Raw genomic sequence first — 17860 nt, 5'->3', positions numbered from 1 at the left:
ATCACTTATGAAAATAGTTATAATTGGCAGCATATTATCAATGAATAAATACTGGTGTCAACACAGACAAGATTATCAACAAGAAGATGCACACTAAGCACATTTAAATGAAAAACAACAGTTCAACTAGAGTGCACTGGTCTCATTTTATTTTAAGAGTGTTCTCTGACTTTCCAGATTATATTCATTTAAAATTAATCTCTATGAAGCTAACTTAAGTAGAGAGTTTGTTGAAACTAGAAAAAGACATTTTTTTTACATTTGAGAGAAATAAAATTTGTATGCATTTAAACAAAATAAAAATATTTTCAATAAGACCTGGGTAGCTCAGCTTCTGAAGTATATCCATGATTTACCAGTGAACAAAAAGATAGAGAGTTCTTTCCTACATACATGGGGGATGGCCTAGACCCTGCCCCAAATGATGTGACAGACTTTGATGATTACCCATGGAAGGACTCACCCTCCCTGGGGAGTGGATGGGGGATGGGATGGGGGGTTGATTGATGGGGAGCATGGGAGGGTGGGAGGGCGGGAGAACTTTAGTATGTAAAATAAGATTGTTTTTAATTTAAATAAAAATATATAACATGATAAGCTCATAGGAGTCTGAGTGTCTTATTGGATAGAAGGTAATGTTCCTCACCTTAGAAGAGCTTTGAGAAAATTCAGTGTACAAATGTCTGGAAATGCAGCGCAATACTGAACACATGGGTGAGTCTTAAGTGCTTGAAGTGATCCCTGTAATGAAGTCATCGTTTCTTGGACGACTTCTATTTTCTTTTCCGTTTATCATTCTGTCCTGGTACAGGATGATCTAGCAAAGTGTAATATTTGCTTAGTGGCAGTCCAATAGATGACTGATGTAGATTAAAAATACCACCTCAGAAGGAGCAAAGATCATTTTCATTTGCTGCCCTTTCCTCTATGCTTTCCTTACCAATCTGTATCTTTTAATTTGCCAACTATATAGGGAGTTGCCTTGGACATTCATCGCGAAACCAAGGAAGCCTGAATGTTTCCATAAACTTATAAAACATCAAGGAAAGCCATGAAAAATTCAAATGCAGTGGGGTTATAGTCACACAACTCTCTCCCATCTCTTCCTATATGGAACCAACAGTATAACCCCTTAGGCCATAAAATACTAGTGATAAATCTTACTAACATACAAGAGATTTTTCTTCTGTCTTTTCTGTTGAGAATTTCCCCCTTAGGGCTCTTAATGATAAAAGCCATGACACAAGTGTCAAATAATACAGAAGTGTAAATCTTGTCATTGTTTACAGCTTCAAAAGGAAGTAAAGGCAATTATCAATAAGTGGGCAGAGAAGGTTTCTTCAGGGCAGCAGACATGCTATCTCAGGTATTTCGCATTCTACTCTCCTTGCCTTTTTCCTTGTTGCTTACAAGTGGGAATGCAGGAAATGGTTTCACACATGTGCAAATACAAACATAATTTTAACCCTTCAGTAGTAAGCAATGGCATGAATGTGAGCTTCTGCAAGAAGAACTAATATGCTCAGACTTTTATCATACCAGTGGCAACCAAAATGAAATCCACAAGGAACAACTCACTTCATCAGGGACTCATTTTGTCCTAGAGTATTGGTCAGTTATTAATGTCTGGAGAAGAAAACACAGGACTGGGTGGTGTCCTGTAACACCCTAGATTTAAAATCCCAGGGCACACACCAGAAGAAAGTAACTCAAGAATGAGAAGAGAGATGTGCCTTCTGTTGTTTATATTTCATACTTTGCCACCTCATTTAGAATCGCTGTCAATCATTCCGTATTTATTTATTCTCCACTTGGTGGAGGAACTGAGCTAGAGATGGAAAGAAACCACTTTTGTCTGTGTCAAAGGAGCTTAAACAGCAAACTTATTAGCAGTGTGCCCTGTTTTTCCCATGAACTCTTTCTTTCTCACACTCTCTACTACAAGAGCATCAGATGAGATCAGGCATCCTCCTTGCCCCCACCAACCCGCATATACACACAGACACACAGACACACTTATGATGTCACATACAAGAACACACACACATACATACCTGGACACACACTCATACGTACACACACATGCATATGTACACACATATTTAAACACACTGGCACACACACATATTTAAACACACAGGCACACACACACACACACACACACACACTTGATTAGATCAGAAACAGACACTCCTCTAAAAAATGGGCCACTCGGAGCCTCTTTTCCAACCATTAACTGAAGACTCAGAAATTCTACAACTTGAGGGAGATCTTGGGAGATCAGTTCAAAGCCGTCTGGGAGTGGTCTTCTGGAAATGACACAGAGAAAGATCTGCTCCTCACAGACACAGTAATGATCCAGGAACAGAGTTGAACAGAGAAACCACAAAGAGGAAGTGACTATGTTGAGTCTCGATAGTACTCTATTTTCTTGTTCCAGATTCATATGTAACCTTCCCTTAAGATTTTCTCTTCTGCTGGACCAGTTCGGGTCTGCTTCTGCTTCTTACAACCAACGGCTAAGGTAAGATATGAGATGATTCTTACGTCATTTAAAAACAGTTTTATTTTATTTTGAGATTATAGCATAATCTCATCATTTTCCCTTCCCTTTCCTCCTTCCCAAACATTTCATCTGCCTCTCCTTGCTCTCTTTCAAGTTCATGGCTTTTTTAAATTAATTGTTGTAACATGCATATATGTATACTGCATGCATATATGTTGTTACATACATATATATTTTTAAATGTAACTAGCTCCATCTGTAGAATGTTACCTGTATGTTTGTTGTCAGGGATGGATGAACATTGATATTGAATAATCAATTATGTATTTTACCTGGGGAAGAATAATCCTCTTTCAGTATCCTATTTGCCTGTAGTTCTTTGTGTAGGGTTGAGATCTTCTGGTCTTCTCCTCATCAACTTTGGCTTACCTGTCGTTGGTGTCTTAGTTTGCTTCATTTTTAGGCAGTCATGTTGGTGAAACTGGGGAACAACTGAGTTATTTTTATTGATTTTAAAAATTTTTATAATTAATAATTTGCTGTGTTCAAATTTGTGTAAAGCATGTGGGCTGTCACCAGCTCACCACAGCGCCCACACAGAGATCAGGGCACAGCTTTCTGGAGTTGGCCCCCCCCTTCCAGTTTGTTGAGCCAGGCTCTGTCTTCCTTCCTCCCCTGCTCAAGGATCTAGCCAGTTTTCTTCTTGTCTTTACCTCCATAGCAGCGCTTGGATAGCAAGTGCACTTCTCTGCACACAGCCTTTTGTGTGGTTTCCGGGAACTGAATGAGGTCCTCAGGTGTGTATGGCAAGAGTTTTTACGGGCTAAGCCATCTTGCAGCCCCTTAGTTCCATTTTTTTAAAAGTAGATTTCGCAGATAGTGATACTGCCCCGACATAGTAAAATGCCGTGTATGACCATTTTTAAATAATACCACCAAATAATTGCCACCAAAATTTAAAAATTCCAAATGAAGAATAAGCTTGAATTCAGAACATTAACATGATGTGAAAATGAGAAAATTATCGACACGTCACTAAAAGTAAACTATCATAGACTGGGTCCTATTTCACACGTTAAAACTCACATTTATGTAGAATACCAATTGTTTACCTGGTGATCGTATGGCTAGTGTCTTAGTTACTTGTCTTTGCTGCGTTAAGACCCTGTGACCAAGGCAGCTGATAAAGGAAAGGGCTTACTTGAGGCTTACAGTTTCTGAGAGGTAAAACCCATCATGGTGCAGGAAGGGGTGGCACTGGAACATTAACACCCCCACATACACACACAAACCCACATTTCTTAATCCTTACCAAACAGTTCTACCAACTGGGAACCAAAACTGCAAACATATGAGCCACTGGGGCCATTCCGATTCAAACCACAACATTTTATATTATATTATGTTTATTATATTATCACACTGCATTTTATATGAAAGTGGCTGACAGGCTGTGGTCTGAGGAGTCCAAAAATGGATATGTCCCTTTGGAAAGGCTAGGGATCGCTTAATTTTCAGCTCATAAGACTGAATATCGCGCTAGTCCCAAGCTGGTGCTCACATTCCATGGAAGCCCTAGAGAGCTGCTAGTATTGAGTCTATTTTGGACTCCAAATGAAGTAAATTCTACCACCAGTGAAGGAATGCCTTGGGAAAAGAATAGATGACCTTGTTAGCCACAAGTGAACATAAGCAGGCAAAAAAAAAAGTTTGCATGTTCTGTGTGATTTTATATGGCTGTTAACAGAATGTGTAGCCCAGATATAGGGTGGATCTTCTCACCTCAAACGATAAAGTCAAGAAAACCCTTCAGAACTTTGTCTAGCTGCTTGGGTTTGTGAAATGCAGATATAGTCAAGTTGACAACCAAGATTAGGGGTCACATCTAGCTTAGTCCCTGTCTTTCATCACATGCAATAAATGGGTAAAAAAAAAAGTGGACCAAAGACAATTCATCAGGTGAAAAGATAGCCTACAGCATGGGATAAAACCTTTACCAGCTCTACCTTTGACAGAGGAATAATATGTAGACTGTATTAGTAACTTTAAAAGTAAATTCCAAATATCTAGCAATCTAATAAGTAGTTGGACAAATGAAATAAACAGTTTTCAAAAAATGAAGTTCGGATATCTAGTCAGATTGTTCACCATCTTTAGCCATCAGTGAAATGCAAGCCAAAAGTACATTGGGAATTCCATCCCAACCCCATCAAAACAGCTGTCCTCAAAAGACAATAAAAAATGTTGGTAAGAATGTAGACAAAATAGTTATACACAGGTGGTGGGAATGAAATTAGTCTAGTCATTATATAAATCATTCTGGATGTTCCCCAAACAAATAAAAGTAGAACTACCATATGAGCTAACTATACCACTCCTGGAAGAATACCTACCTATAGTAATCTAAGTCAGCATGTTACAGAAAGAAATACACATCCATGCTTATTGCAGAACTATGCCCAGTAGCTGAGTAATGGAGTCAACCTTGTTGCCCATCAACAAATAGATAATTAAAGAAAGTGTGGTAAATACACATAACAGTGTCTTATTACATTCTAAAGAAAAGTGAAATTAATTTTCTGGTAAATGGATTGACCTATAGGTCTTAGTAAATGGAATAAGTCACATTCATACATTTTCACATATGTGATTATCTTTATGAATGAAATAAGCCTCCATGCATTCCATGCATAATGGGGAACTATTTGGGAAAAAGAAATCAGTAAGAAAGGTAGAGAGAAGAGAGTTAGGGAGACAGACACAGTCAAAGCATATACTATACTCTTTTTATGAAATCTATCACTGTGTACATGAATATATTAATAAAAAGTAGACTGGAGTCTGAGTTTCTATTTTATGAGATGAGGAGAAAACTCGTGGTTAAAAATGCTTCTGTTTCATCCTCCTCCAAAAGTCTCCATAAGCCTAATAAAAGAACGGGAAAAAAAACAGAGTATAATAAAAGTGAAAGGAAATAAAGATGCTGAAAGTCTGTAATGAAATTCTTTGAAATAGAGAAAGAAGACAAGCTTGGTGCTTAACAATAGCAATTGTAACCAGGGTGGTTATGTAGGACATTCGTGAGAGGTGTTACTCCCTTACTTTCTTATGCATGACTTATTTTTATTTAATTTCTCTTAAGAGATCTGGAAAGGATTTAGATGTGTAAGGCCCGAGGGCTTGGGATATTGTTGTACAGCACTGTAGTGAAAACAAAGAGTGTTTTTTTTTTACCAAATTCTTATAATCAGCTTAGAATGTTCCAGAATTCTTCACTGCTCTGCTTTGCTCTGCAAAAGGAAGCCCTTATCTGCTACTATTTACGTGGGAAGGAGGATAGATATACCCCATGATCTAGCTATATACCATTTATAAGTATTTACCCAACGGAGTCCAAGTCAATACATCATAACTTGCATGTTATTGTTTATGTACAACAGCTAAATTACAGAAGCAACATAAAACAGAGTGCTGGGTAAAGAAAAATAAAGCACATGTGCACAATGGAATTTTTTCAGCCACAAAGATTGAATTTTATTGTTTTTAGAAAAATGGACATAACTGGAAATCACCATATTCAGCTAATTAAGCAAGTCTCAGAAATAAAGATCATGTGATTTCTCCTATATGAGCCTTCTAGGTTTTATAAACTCATATGTATAGGACATGAAAGCATGAGTGAAATTATCATGGAAACAAAAAGGCTGAATGGGAATGGGCAGGGGAGGGAGATAGATATGGGGAAGGAACTGTACTCAGCATACAACATATACTTATATGAGAACGTTCTTGTGTGACATAGTACCGTATACAGTAAGTATGAACAATGAATTTTTGATGTGTCATAATTTATTTAGTCAATTTCATTATTAGATACATGAATTATTTAATTTATTGTGCAGATAAATCCTATGACTAAAATTCTAAAACAGAATCTGTTTTTTAAATGATACTTTTTCTTTAAGTAGATTCACAAACAAAATTTTAGGGTTAGGTTGGGGTTGGAGCATAATGGTAGACTACTTGCTTTGCATGCATGAGACTATTGATTTAATTGATTTAATTATTTAATCTGAGTACTGCCAAGAAAAACATTTCTGGGTGAATGGATCCATGGATCCATATTTTTAGATTTCTGAGCACCTATTACAGAGATGCCCTAGATTTTATGTCTTTACTACTTAATGCAAAAGCATCTATGGAATAGTCTGAGAATCCAAGCTATCAATACAGAGTAGAATATCAATACAATTCTGGCAGCGGATACACAGAGGCAACATATACATTATAGTAAGTTACATAATAAAATTTGATCTGTGTGAACAATGAATTTTTTAAAAAGCCCTTTGAACATTGTAACTTCAGAAGCCACCAAAATCACAAATCTAGCTATTACTAAAACACTTAAGCAGAACCCTCTTGAAACTCCTAAACCCTGTCTTGGGTGTGTCCTATCTGTTCCTAAGTGTCTCACTCTCCCATAACAGTCATACTTAATTCTGTTTCCACATTTCATTGTTCTTGATTTTTATTATTTCTGCATATGCAGAAGTTGCTCCTCTCCTTTCACTGTGTGGGTTCCCAGGAATTGAAGTCAGGTCATCAGGATGGGCATTGGATTATTTACTCACTGACCATCTCCCCAGCCCAGCCTATTCATGTTTAAAAAAAAAAACAGTAAAAACAAAACAAAGCTCAACATTGGCTACAAAAAAAAAAAAAAAACACAGTTGTTACTCCCATATGAACTTGGTAAATCTTCCCCTATATTCTAAACACGTCATCAACAAAGCTACAAACACTGCTCCCTTTTGAAGTTAGTGGTCCATTTTTAGTCCTCATGTTACCTCAGCTCTAATCATTTCAATAGTCACTCCCAGGACACCCTATTTCTTTGTTTCCCTCCTGTTCTGCAGGTCTTTATCCATTCTTCCCATATGTCTTTGACCTGTAAGTACTGAAAGACTCTAAACCTGAGTTAGTACTGGGAAACTGTACCAGGGATGTGACTGGTGTAGTCTTGAAAACAAAGCTCCTGTGGGTGCCCATATGAGATCCCTACAAGACGAGGCCCAAGGTTCTTCCTTTGTGGATGGAGGGAGGACCCTAGAGGTAGCATGGGTGAGGCTGAGGAGGTCATATCCCTCTATGAGCAGTTGCTGGGGATGCTGGGAGTGTTTTATTCAGTGGCGTAACAGCCCGTAAGTTGCCCATGCTGTTGTAGGCAACCCTTCATCTATGCTAATGTAAATAAACTCATTGGTTCAGGGAGGTAAACTTGGTGAGAAGAGTGTCTTTAGTCTGGTGTTGGTGCTGTGTCAGAGATGACTAGGCATTAGTTCACATCTTCCCAGGAAAGGGTAAAGCAAACCTCACCTAACATCTCCGTACTCACTCTTAATAGTCTCACACAGTTCCAGAACTTTAAATGTCACCCCTCTTCTGTTGACTTTTCTTTTTTGACTTCAGACTTATGTCTGTCTGCCTACTTAATGCCCCCAACTAGATGTCTAATGTGCATCTCATACTTACCATGACTAAAACCAAATTCCTGATGTTCTAATCTTTCATCCGTTCTATGCCAGCTTCCCCAGTAGTCCCCCTTCCTTAGTAACTGCAACCCCATCCTTTTAGGATTTCGAGCCAGAACTTCATCACCTTCCTCTTACCCCCCAATCCCAGCTGTCAGCATATTCTGTTCACCCTGTCTTTGAAAGGTATACACAATTTTACCACTTCTTATCACACATCTCTCACATCTTTATTATTACAACTTCTCACATCATGCTAGCTTGTGTAAAACTCCAAAAATGAGTTTTGGTTCATGCTTTGCAGTTTTCAAGACAGCAGGGTCTCCTATGAAGCCCAGCTGGCCCCAAACTCACCATGGGGCCCCGGGCTAGCCACCGATTTGCAGCAATCCTCCTATCTCTACCTTTCAGTGCTGAAGTTCTTTTAATATTTCTGTTAAACCTCATCCCATAGCTTCCGTCATACTCTGAATAAATGGCAATACAGCATCCTAACTGTCTAGTCTCTTGTCGTTGTCACTGTCTATTAATCTCTCCTGTTTCTCCATGCTCCAGCCTTAGTGACCTCCTCATTCTGGCCTGTTGCTCAGGATATATACTAGGATGACTCTACCCCATTTTCAAACATTCTCCTGTCCTCACAGTATCCATCACATCCCTGTATCCGATGACATACTTTTTATTTATTAATACAGTTCTAGTGAGACTGGAGTGACGGCTTGTCAGTTAAGAGCATCGATGATTCTTCCAGAGACTCTGGGTTATTCCTAGCATGAAGATAACAGTTCCTAGCCAGCCATTACTCCACTTCCAGGGTGCACAGACATACATGTGGGCAAAGCATCCATATGCATAATATATATTGACTAATAAAAAGTGAAAGAAATCTGGATTAATATACTTAATAGGATTATGTCTCATTGTAGCCTTAAATACAATAAGACCAGCCTTGAAGATAAGAAAATCCAAGTTAAAGGCAGCCAACATTATTTTCTTTAGATAAATTGGCTAACTTCTCTGAGTTTTCTTATGTATAAGAATCTAGTTTGATAGTAATCTGAGCTCATAGTTTTATGGGCAACTACAGATGGTCACACAGATTGCTTTGTAAACTACAAATCACCATATCAATTATCTCAATATATTTATGCTCAAATAGAAAAATACAAATAATTAATATTATCATTGTATTAATTTTTTGCAAAATAGTTGAACTGAATTTATTCCCCTTTTACATGGGCTATTTTAATTAATTAATTAATTTCCCCTCTCTTACTCCTCTCCTCTCAACCTCTCCTTTCACCCACTCCAGTCCACTCATCCTCTTTTCTCTTCAGAAAAGGGCAGGCCTCCTATGTACATCAGACAGGCATGACATATCAAGTTACAGCAAAACTAGGCACCTACTCTCCTATTAAGGCTGCATGAGGTGATCCGGTAGGAGGAAAGAGTTCCAAAAGAAGGTAACAGAGTCAGACATTCCCTGCTCCTTCCATTAGGAGTCCCACAAGAAGACCGAGCTACCCAACGGTAACATATATGCAGAGGGCCTAGGACAGTCCCATGCAAACTCTCTGGTTAACAGTCTCTGTGAGCGTCTCTGAGCCAAGTTAGTTGACTCTGTAGGTTTCCTTGTGGTGTCCTTCACCTCTCCGGTTCCCACAATCCTTAGCCCTCTTCAACAGGATTCTCAGAGCTCTGCCGAATGTTTGGCTGTGGATCTCTGCGTCTGTTCCCATCAGTTGCTAGGTGAAGCCTCTCTGATGAAAACTGGGCTTGGCAACAACCTGTAAGTATGGCAGAATTTCATTGGGAATCATTTCATTGGCTTTCTTGTTTTTTGCCGATCACGTTTGGTTCTATCCCAGGTCTCTGGGCTGTCCAATCTCTGGGTCCTGGCCTTCAATACAATATCAGCAGTGGGCTCCCTCTCATGGTATGGGTCTCAAGCTGGACCATTGGCTGACCACTCCCATAATTTCTGTGCCACCTGTACCCAGGCATATCTTATAGGCAAGGAAAATTGTAGGTCAAAGGTTATCTGGCTGGGTTGGGGTTCCATTTCCTCCACTGGAAGTCTATTCTATGGAGCTGGTGGCATGGCCCATTGGACTTTCTATGCAAATATAAGGACCTGACTCTGGGTCCCCAGCATCTATAAAAAGTCAGATACAGCAGCAAGATTCTGTAACTCTAACCCTGGAAGGGGGTGATGAAAACAGGATGTTCCTTGAGCTTGGTGTCCTGCCAAACTAGCTGAAATGGTAGGATCCAGATGCAGTGAGAGACCCTGACTCAAAAAAAAATAAGGTGGAGAAAGATAGACCTGCTGTCTGTCAGTCCCTGGCCTACACACACACACACACACACACACACACACACACACACACACACACACGCATACAAAAGACATATTCCCTGTGAACACTATACAGAATTAAAATTAAGAGGAAATTAATTAAAGTTCATGGTTTTAGTGTCTTTAAATGTCATCTTACAGGTACCTTCAAGCCAGAGTCTTAATTGCATTAATACATCTTCTATGCATCTGATTTTTGAGTCAGTGCTTATACAGCACTTTTGAAAGTACTGCTATGTGGGTATTTACATTGCTTTCCTGAAGCAATGAACCTTTTCAGTGACTTACGAACTCTGAGCAAAGATCTTCTGAATTCATAAAAGTGCTCACTATCATCTTACATGTTTCCTTCCTTTCCAGACTGTTTGTTGAGAATAGGTTGCCACCAGCTCAAGGGGCTACATTCTCTTAAGCCAGGTAGAAAATGGTTCCTTTCCTCAGAAAAGCCCTCAGCAAAATCTCCCTGGAGTGCTGTCAACTTTGCCTGACTTACTCGTTTTATTCTTGAGATTACAATATAATTACTTCTAAAAAACCAACAAACACACCCTAGGCTCAGGGAACATTACAGAAAAGAGAGATCAGAGAGTTTGCTCTGAGACTATCACCTAGAAATGCCACAAGCTACATCTATAAGCTTTCACCATCATGACTGCCTAAACGTGCGTGGAAAAGTGACAACAACAATAGATATGTCAAAATGGACCAGGAAGTCCATGAGGCCTCACCCCTACAGAAAGAACTACAAAGACCTGTGGAATGTGAAAATGAGAGAAATAGTTTTCCATAGGAAGAGGACACCAACTGATTATCCAATACAAATAGACACCCCTGAAAACCTACCTACAAGTAACATTATACATAATGAGTAGGTGTGTGTGTGTGTCTGTGTGTGTCTGTGTGTGTGTGTGTGTGTGTGTATTCATGTAACAACAGTTAATGAAGAAAGAGTCCACGGATTTGCAAGATTGAAAGAGCATGAAGGGATTTGTGAGAGGGTTTGGAGTGAAGAAAGGGAAAGTAAAAGTGCTGTAATTATAATCTCAAAAATAAAAGAATTATTTTAAAAGGTCATAAATTATGGTGGCACACGCCTTTAATCCCAGCACCAGGGAGGCAGAAGCAGGTGGGGTCTCTGAGTTCAAGGCCAGCCTGGTCTACAGAGTTAGTTCTGGGACAGCCAGAGGTACACAGAGAAACCCTATCTCCCAAACAAAACAACAACAACAAAAAAAGACCATGATTTTGACAGTTGGGGGGACATGAGAGGGGTTTGTGGCAGGGTATCAGGAGGAGGGAAAGGGGCTAGAATGTGGAAAGGTAAGGGGAAAAGTGGTGAAATTCTATTTCAATTTAAAATATAGTTAAAAGAAACAAATAGAAAAGTCTAAGTTGGCTTCTGGCTTATAATATAATATAGATTTTTAATAATGTGAGAAGTTGCTTGGTAAATCCTCCTTACCAATATATATGTTCATGTATTTAATACTGAAATTCATAAAAGCTTGATGTACTTTATTTTTGGTCCATTCATGTCCTTGAAAGATTTAGGCTTAACAAATTATCTGTTGAATGAGATACGGGAAGAAAAAAAACAGGTGTTTGAATTAAATCTAGAAAAATTAAAGTATAATTTAAATTTATATGTGTATATTCATATAAAATATTAATATATTTAATCATAAAAATAAAGGATGGTGGAAACGTAAAATTCAAATGTAAGTCTACATTGCATATATTTACATTTGCAAATCTCTATATGTCAGCATTTAATTCACAATGTGTTATACTTGTAATTTAATAGATATGCTGTTTCCCTCAAAACATCTTAATTGTGACAAAGGTGCCACATTGTCTATTTTAAATCCACAATAATACATTCCACTCTGGCTAACAGACCTTTTATGGAGGATGAAGTCACTTGGTCCTTAGATTGGTTCAGGGTCAGAACATGTTCAAGCGAAGTCATATCTAATCAGAAGTCCTGTGATTGCTATCTACCTAATTTAAGTGAACAAATTCTAGTTTCAAGAAGGTCTGTGTATTCCGTGGTATTATTTTCAAAACACTATTATCTAAGAAGGTTTTTAATGGTCATTAAATTTGGTCTTTTTTTTGTAGAAGCAAAGTGTAAAATGAATATCATACACTAAAAACAGAGCCAGAAACAGTGAGATTTCCTAACTGTGACAATCATGGTGGTTTGTCCTGGTCCCCATGTCTGGTAGTAAATATCCTCTGCCTTCTAAGGACTCACAGTGTCTTCAGAATATGTGTTTCTATCTGTCCTATCACATGGCCACAATTGTAGTACTGCTTTCATGCATTATCTCAAATTAGCTTCTCATCAAAGTCCCAGTAGAATGGTTAAGGCTGATGAGAATAGAAAATGAGGACTATTAAATGTAGTAATAGAGTTATAGAGTAATAGAATTATAGTGACAGTGACGTCATTGAGATGGAGAAAGGGCCAGTTAGAAAAAAAAAAGAAAGCTACTGTTTACATTAACCTAGCCCACTTTGCGGATCTAAGTTAAAAGACACTGTAGCTTTTTTCACACTTAGTAAGTCTTGTAGGCACTTTGATACAAAAAGCTGCAGGTACCTAGTAGGAAAGAAGTAAGAAGAGATTCCCGTGGTAAGGTGAGAAATCATGCTTAAACACTTGGGGTGGCAACAGAGGCCCACAGAAAGGAAATGCGTTTCCAGCAGTAGCACCAGTATGAGTGGGGAAGGTTTCATAAAGAGAGAGATTCTGAGTATTCTAACATAGCTATCTAGATCAGCTACTCAGTCGTTTTGGGTTTTTTTGTTTTTGTTGTTGTTGTTTGGTTGTTCCTTTTTTAGGACCAAAATAAAAATTCAACACTTTGGCAAATTTGAGTTATTTTTTGAAGAAGCAAACTCAGCTTTTGTTGTTGTTGATGTTTGTTTGTTTGTTTGTTTTGGTTGTTCCTTTTTTTAGGACCAAAATAAAAATTCAACTCTTTGGCAAATTTGAGTTATTTTTTGAAGAGGCCAACTCAATCAGTTTTATTAGTCATTGGAAACTTAACATTGAGTATCATGGTATCATGTTGTGTGTGTGTGTGTGTGTGTGTGTGTCTGTGTGTGTGTGTGTGTGTGTGTGTGAGAGAGAGAGAGAGAGAGAGAGAGAGAGAGAAATTATGATATATTCCAGAGGCTGTAGTTACTGATCTGACTCCAGAGGCTGTAGTTACTGATCTGACTTATTTTAAAAGCTTCTCTAGAATACATTTTCTTTGAGACAAATTTAAAATTTGTCTTTCCTTTGACTGAAGGATTATTTAATTTTTCTTGCACTGTTTCTGATAGTCTGTTAGGTCATTATAATAGCCTGTGTAGTAAGCCAGGAGTGCTGGGTTGTAAGATTTCTAGAAGTAGCCGAGCGGTGGTGGCACACGCCTTTAATCCCAGCACTCGGGAGGCAGAGGCAGGTGGATCTCTGTGAGTTCGAGGCTGGCCTGGACCGATAGCCTCCAAAACAATACAGAGAAACCCTGTCTCGTAAAAAAACAAAACAAAACAAAAAAAAAGATTTCTAGAAGTTCCACAGCAGAATGTGATGCACGTTTGAGTACAGCGGTCTCTCAGAAAGAAAGGAGCATAGCAACATGCAGTTGAGAATAATTCGGCTATGAATTCATGTAGCTGTAAAAATGAGTATGAGATGGGGACATTCCCATTAGACTGAGAACATGAGGCAAGTGTACTGCCTCGTCTAATAACAAATCACTTAGAAAGATTCTTGATGTATAAAAGCACAGCATTTGAGAATAGCATATAAATTCCTCTTGAGATCTTTCAAAAATTAAGTTAGCAGAATGCCTGATAAAGTTCCTTAAGAAAACAAACTTTATTGAGAAGGCACAATTTTATAATTTCATAATTTATGTAAACACAGCTGGTACAGAAACTTTTGCTCTTTAAAGGGGAATAAGACATATTTGAAATGGGGGTATCACCTGTTCTTATAGAGCTTACCAATTTTGGAGTGCCACTGAGTATTTCACGAGTATTCAAAATAAATTCAAAATATAGAGACAAAGAGACTTGAGGAAAAACCAGGCTAGAAACAAAATAACCTTTAAGTCTTCCAAGAGTCAAGCCTCACCTACAATATTAAACATTGAATGAGAGAGTGAGAGATTGTCAGACAGTAAAACAATAATTAATACTGACCTCTTCCGAGTAGACCTTTCCATTCTGACTGCTGCACAAGTTTTAGTTACTCTTATTGTCGAGATTTTCTGAGGTCAAACATAATTCAATTTTATAGATAGAAAATTAACTCAGACATCTGGCTGAATGTCTCAGCTCATAGAGAGTAGGCCAAAACGCTGTCCCATAAAGTTTGACTCTTGAGTCTCTTAAAGACAAGAGAATGGTCTTCAGGCTCTCACTGTGCTAAACTTAGCCTGTGGAAAGTGATGAAATGAAGCTCCCTATTCCACACAGCTTTGCCCCCAAGTGAAACCTTTCCATGCTCCCATTTATCAACTCATTTATAACAATCTGTATCTTTCCGTCTACTTCCTTTTAATATTAATAGGTATAGAAAAATGAACCTTCATTTTTTAAAGGCACTTTTTTAAGATCATCTTTCAAATTTTCTTAAATATATTTTAAGCTCTAGTATCCACATAAAGTACTTATTGCATTGTTAGTATATGCAAATATGATAAGTTCATGATGTTACTTTATAAATATCAAGCTCAACAACATTGAAAATAGTTGAAGAGTTTTTTTGTTATCATAAAAACTTCAAAATACAAATTTTTCAATGCCTATCCACATTTGCACTTGGAGAACACCTTGAAACCCCTTCTCTAAGTAGCTCACTTCAGATATATGTAGGGGGAGTATTTTTGTAGGAAATTGAAAAAAGCCACCTTTTTTGAAAAAAAGAAGCAGTCCTTTTTAAAAAGTTGCCTATAAGTCAAGTGACATTTCTAGCATCATTAAAGTAGGAATATTTGTCCCTTTTTCTTTGCATTCTTGTTAGAATGACCCTAGTCTTGTACTTAATGAGTTACTGTGGGATAATCTCATTGGTTAATAAAGAAGCTGCTTTGACCTATAGCAAGGCAGAATAAGTCTAGGCAAGAAAGCAAAGCTAACAATACAGAAAATAACAAGGTCAGAGTCAAAGAGAGATGCAAGCAGCCACCGGAGAAGCAAGATGCTTGAGGACAGATAAAGCCAGGAGCCACGAGGCAATATATAGATGAATAGAAATGGGTTAATTTAAGATGCGAGCGCTAGTTACTGATAAGCCTGAGTAATAGGCTGAGCATTCTGTAATTAACATAAGCTTTTGTGTGGCAATTTAAAACTGGACCATCAGGACAAAAGAAAAGCTCCACCTCCATTTACAATGAGTCCTTGAAGTATCTAACTGAGGAGAAAACCAGGCTTCCCTAGGCGGTATAGAAAAACAAACACCCGTAATTTGAAATATAGAAATGAGTGAGGTAGAGTCTGTCGTGGATGGGAAGGAAACTGGAAGGGGAAAAGGAAGACGGGAGAAGACAGTAATAAGAGAAACAGTTAATTTGTGTGAAAGGTTTCGCTGAACAGGAGAAGAGGTCGTAGGGTGTTCAGAGGAAGCCATGAGACCTTGGTCTTGTCACCTTGACACAGGCCCCGAAGACAAGCAAGTCCTTGGGAACAAGTGTGGGGAGAGAGCGGAGCGGGGAGAGCCCTGAATAAATCAAACGCTATTGCTTACTCCAAGGAACCGGAAGAACAGACGTGCTGTGAACTCTGAGAAAGCCGTGAAGAGTTAGAAGGTGGAGAGGCAAAGCCTGTAGAGTATGGTAAGGAAATTGAATTTTATCCTGAGAGAAATGTAAGTCAATGAAAGTATTCAACCTGAAAAGATGGATGTATAACACAAATAACAAATGACCAAAAGGCTGATATTGGGGTTCAAGCTTCAAGCTGAAGATCAGAGAAGTAAAGCAGCCAAGCCAGTAGATCTTGCCTCTACCTAGCTGAAATGGCAATCCTGTCTCCACGAATCCTGAGGCAAAAGCTCTGAATCTCTGTCTCCTACTCCTAATATTCCTCTCTCCAACCAGCCATATCCTCCTGTCTCCATCCACTTCCCTAGTTCTGGGATTAAAGGCCTGTGTTCCCAAGTGCTGGGACCAAAGGTGTGAGCCTGCTAGTCTTCACTCTTGTATGTGCCAGGCTGGCCTTGAACTCAGAGAGATCCATCTGCCTGTCTCCTAAATCCTGGGATTAAAGGTATGTGCCACCACTGCCTAGGTCCTACAACTAACTAGTGTGGCTGGCCTTGCTTTCTGATGCTTCAGGCAATCATTATTAAAGCGTAAATAGTGTATCACCATGTGGGTGATCCCATTAACGTTCATGAAATGTAACCCTATGGAAGCTGAATTCTAATATGAGCATATATCCCAGTAGGGATCAAAAGGAGCTTGGAGAGGGGTGTGTTCTAAAGCGACTATGTAGAGCCCAGTAAGTGAATACAATGCTTAGCTCAGGAATATGGTCTAGACAGAAAATCGAAGAGGATCCAGGACTAATACCTAAAGTTATCCATACACAAAAGCTGGGCAAAGGAGGAGAGAATAGTGAAATCACAGAAAATCGTGGGCTTTGTCTGGCCACCAGAGACTTGGCTGTTGTGGTGCATAACGTATAGATGCCTATGTCTTTGCATTTTCATGGTCATCTGATCTACTGTCGTTCGGTGTGACTTCGCCACACAAGATTTTAATTTGAACTTGCGTTCATAGCTTATAAAAACTGAATAAATTCAGATTGTATTAATAGTGTTAGTGATCATCTTTTGACCAATACAAATCGATGTGTTATAGAGGAAGGGAAGTCTACATACAATGCCTTCTTAAATATTGAAATCCAGACATGGATGACTCTGGCACTACAAATAACTATCCTATCAGGATGCATTAATAAGAGTTGCATTTCTTTCTGCTATTATGTAATACTTCTATCTCGAGAACAGTTGTGAGCTACCCACAGTACAACCACAGAGTGTCTAGAAGGATGCTGTGTCTAGTTATCCAATTAGCCTAGTCTTTCCCAAATTTTAGCTGAGTTTTCTTTCCCCTCAGGCTAAGTTTTTTTAAATGTTTTCAAAAGTTTATTGTTTTAAGTTTATGCTTAATATGGGATAAACTGTGTCTCGGAAAGAACAAAGACACAAAAAGCAAAAGCAGTTTCATTTGGTGTATAAATACCAACATAGGAAAAGCAGCCTATTATCCTGCTTGGCATTTTCCTGTTGAATTAAGTTGGATAAAAGTTCCAGATCGTCTTCAGGAAATAGTTGGTTGTTTTCTTAAACAGCAGTTTTCACTTAATACAGAACAACCCCGTGGCAAATGCCCAGATTTTTATACTGACGTGTGTAGTTTTCCAGAAGAAATGTCAAGTCCTGTTGCTTCCCCC

At 38.5% G+C, this 17860-nt stretch overlaps 1 long non-coding RNA gene across 5 annotated transcripts in view; it reads left to right on the top strand.

The window, feature by feature from the left end:
- The window catches only part of LOC121133687, an 81756-nt gene that overhangs the window by 12598 nt on the left and 51298 nt on the right, over nt 1-17860 (top strand). For 4 of the 5 annotated variants that reach the window (XR_005870645.1, XR_005870648.1, XR_005870646.1 and 1 more), the window contains exons 2-3: nt 2441-2524; nt 16155-16236. This is a non-coding gene — a long non-coding RNA (uncharacterized LOC121133687). The remainder of the gene's footprint in view (nt 1-2440; nt 2525-16154; nt 16237-17860) is intronic. The other variant, XR_005870647.1, reaches the window with a different exon arrangement.

Source organism: Mesocricetus auratus, unplaced genomic scaffold (assembly GCF_017639785.1).
Source record: "Mesocricetus auratus isolate SY011 unplaced genomic scaffold, BCM_Maur_2.0 Super-Scaffold_100023, whole genome shotgun sequence".
Lineage (NCBI taxonomy): Eukaryota > Metazoa > Chordata > Mammalia > Rodentia > Cricetidae > Mesocricetus > Mesocricetus auratus.
Note: the sequence above shows the minus strand (reverse complement) of the source record. Positions and strands in the feature narration are given on the sequence as shown.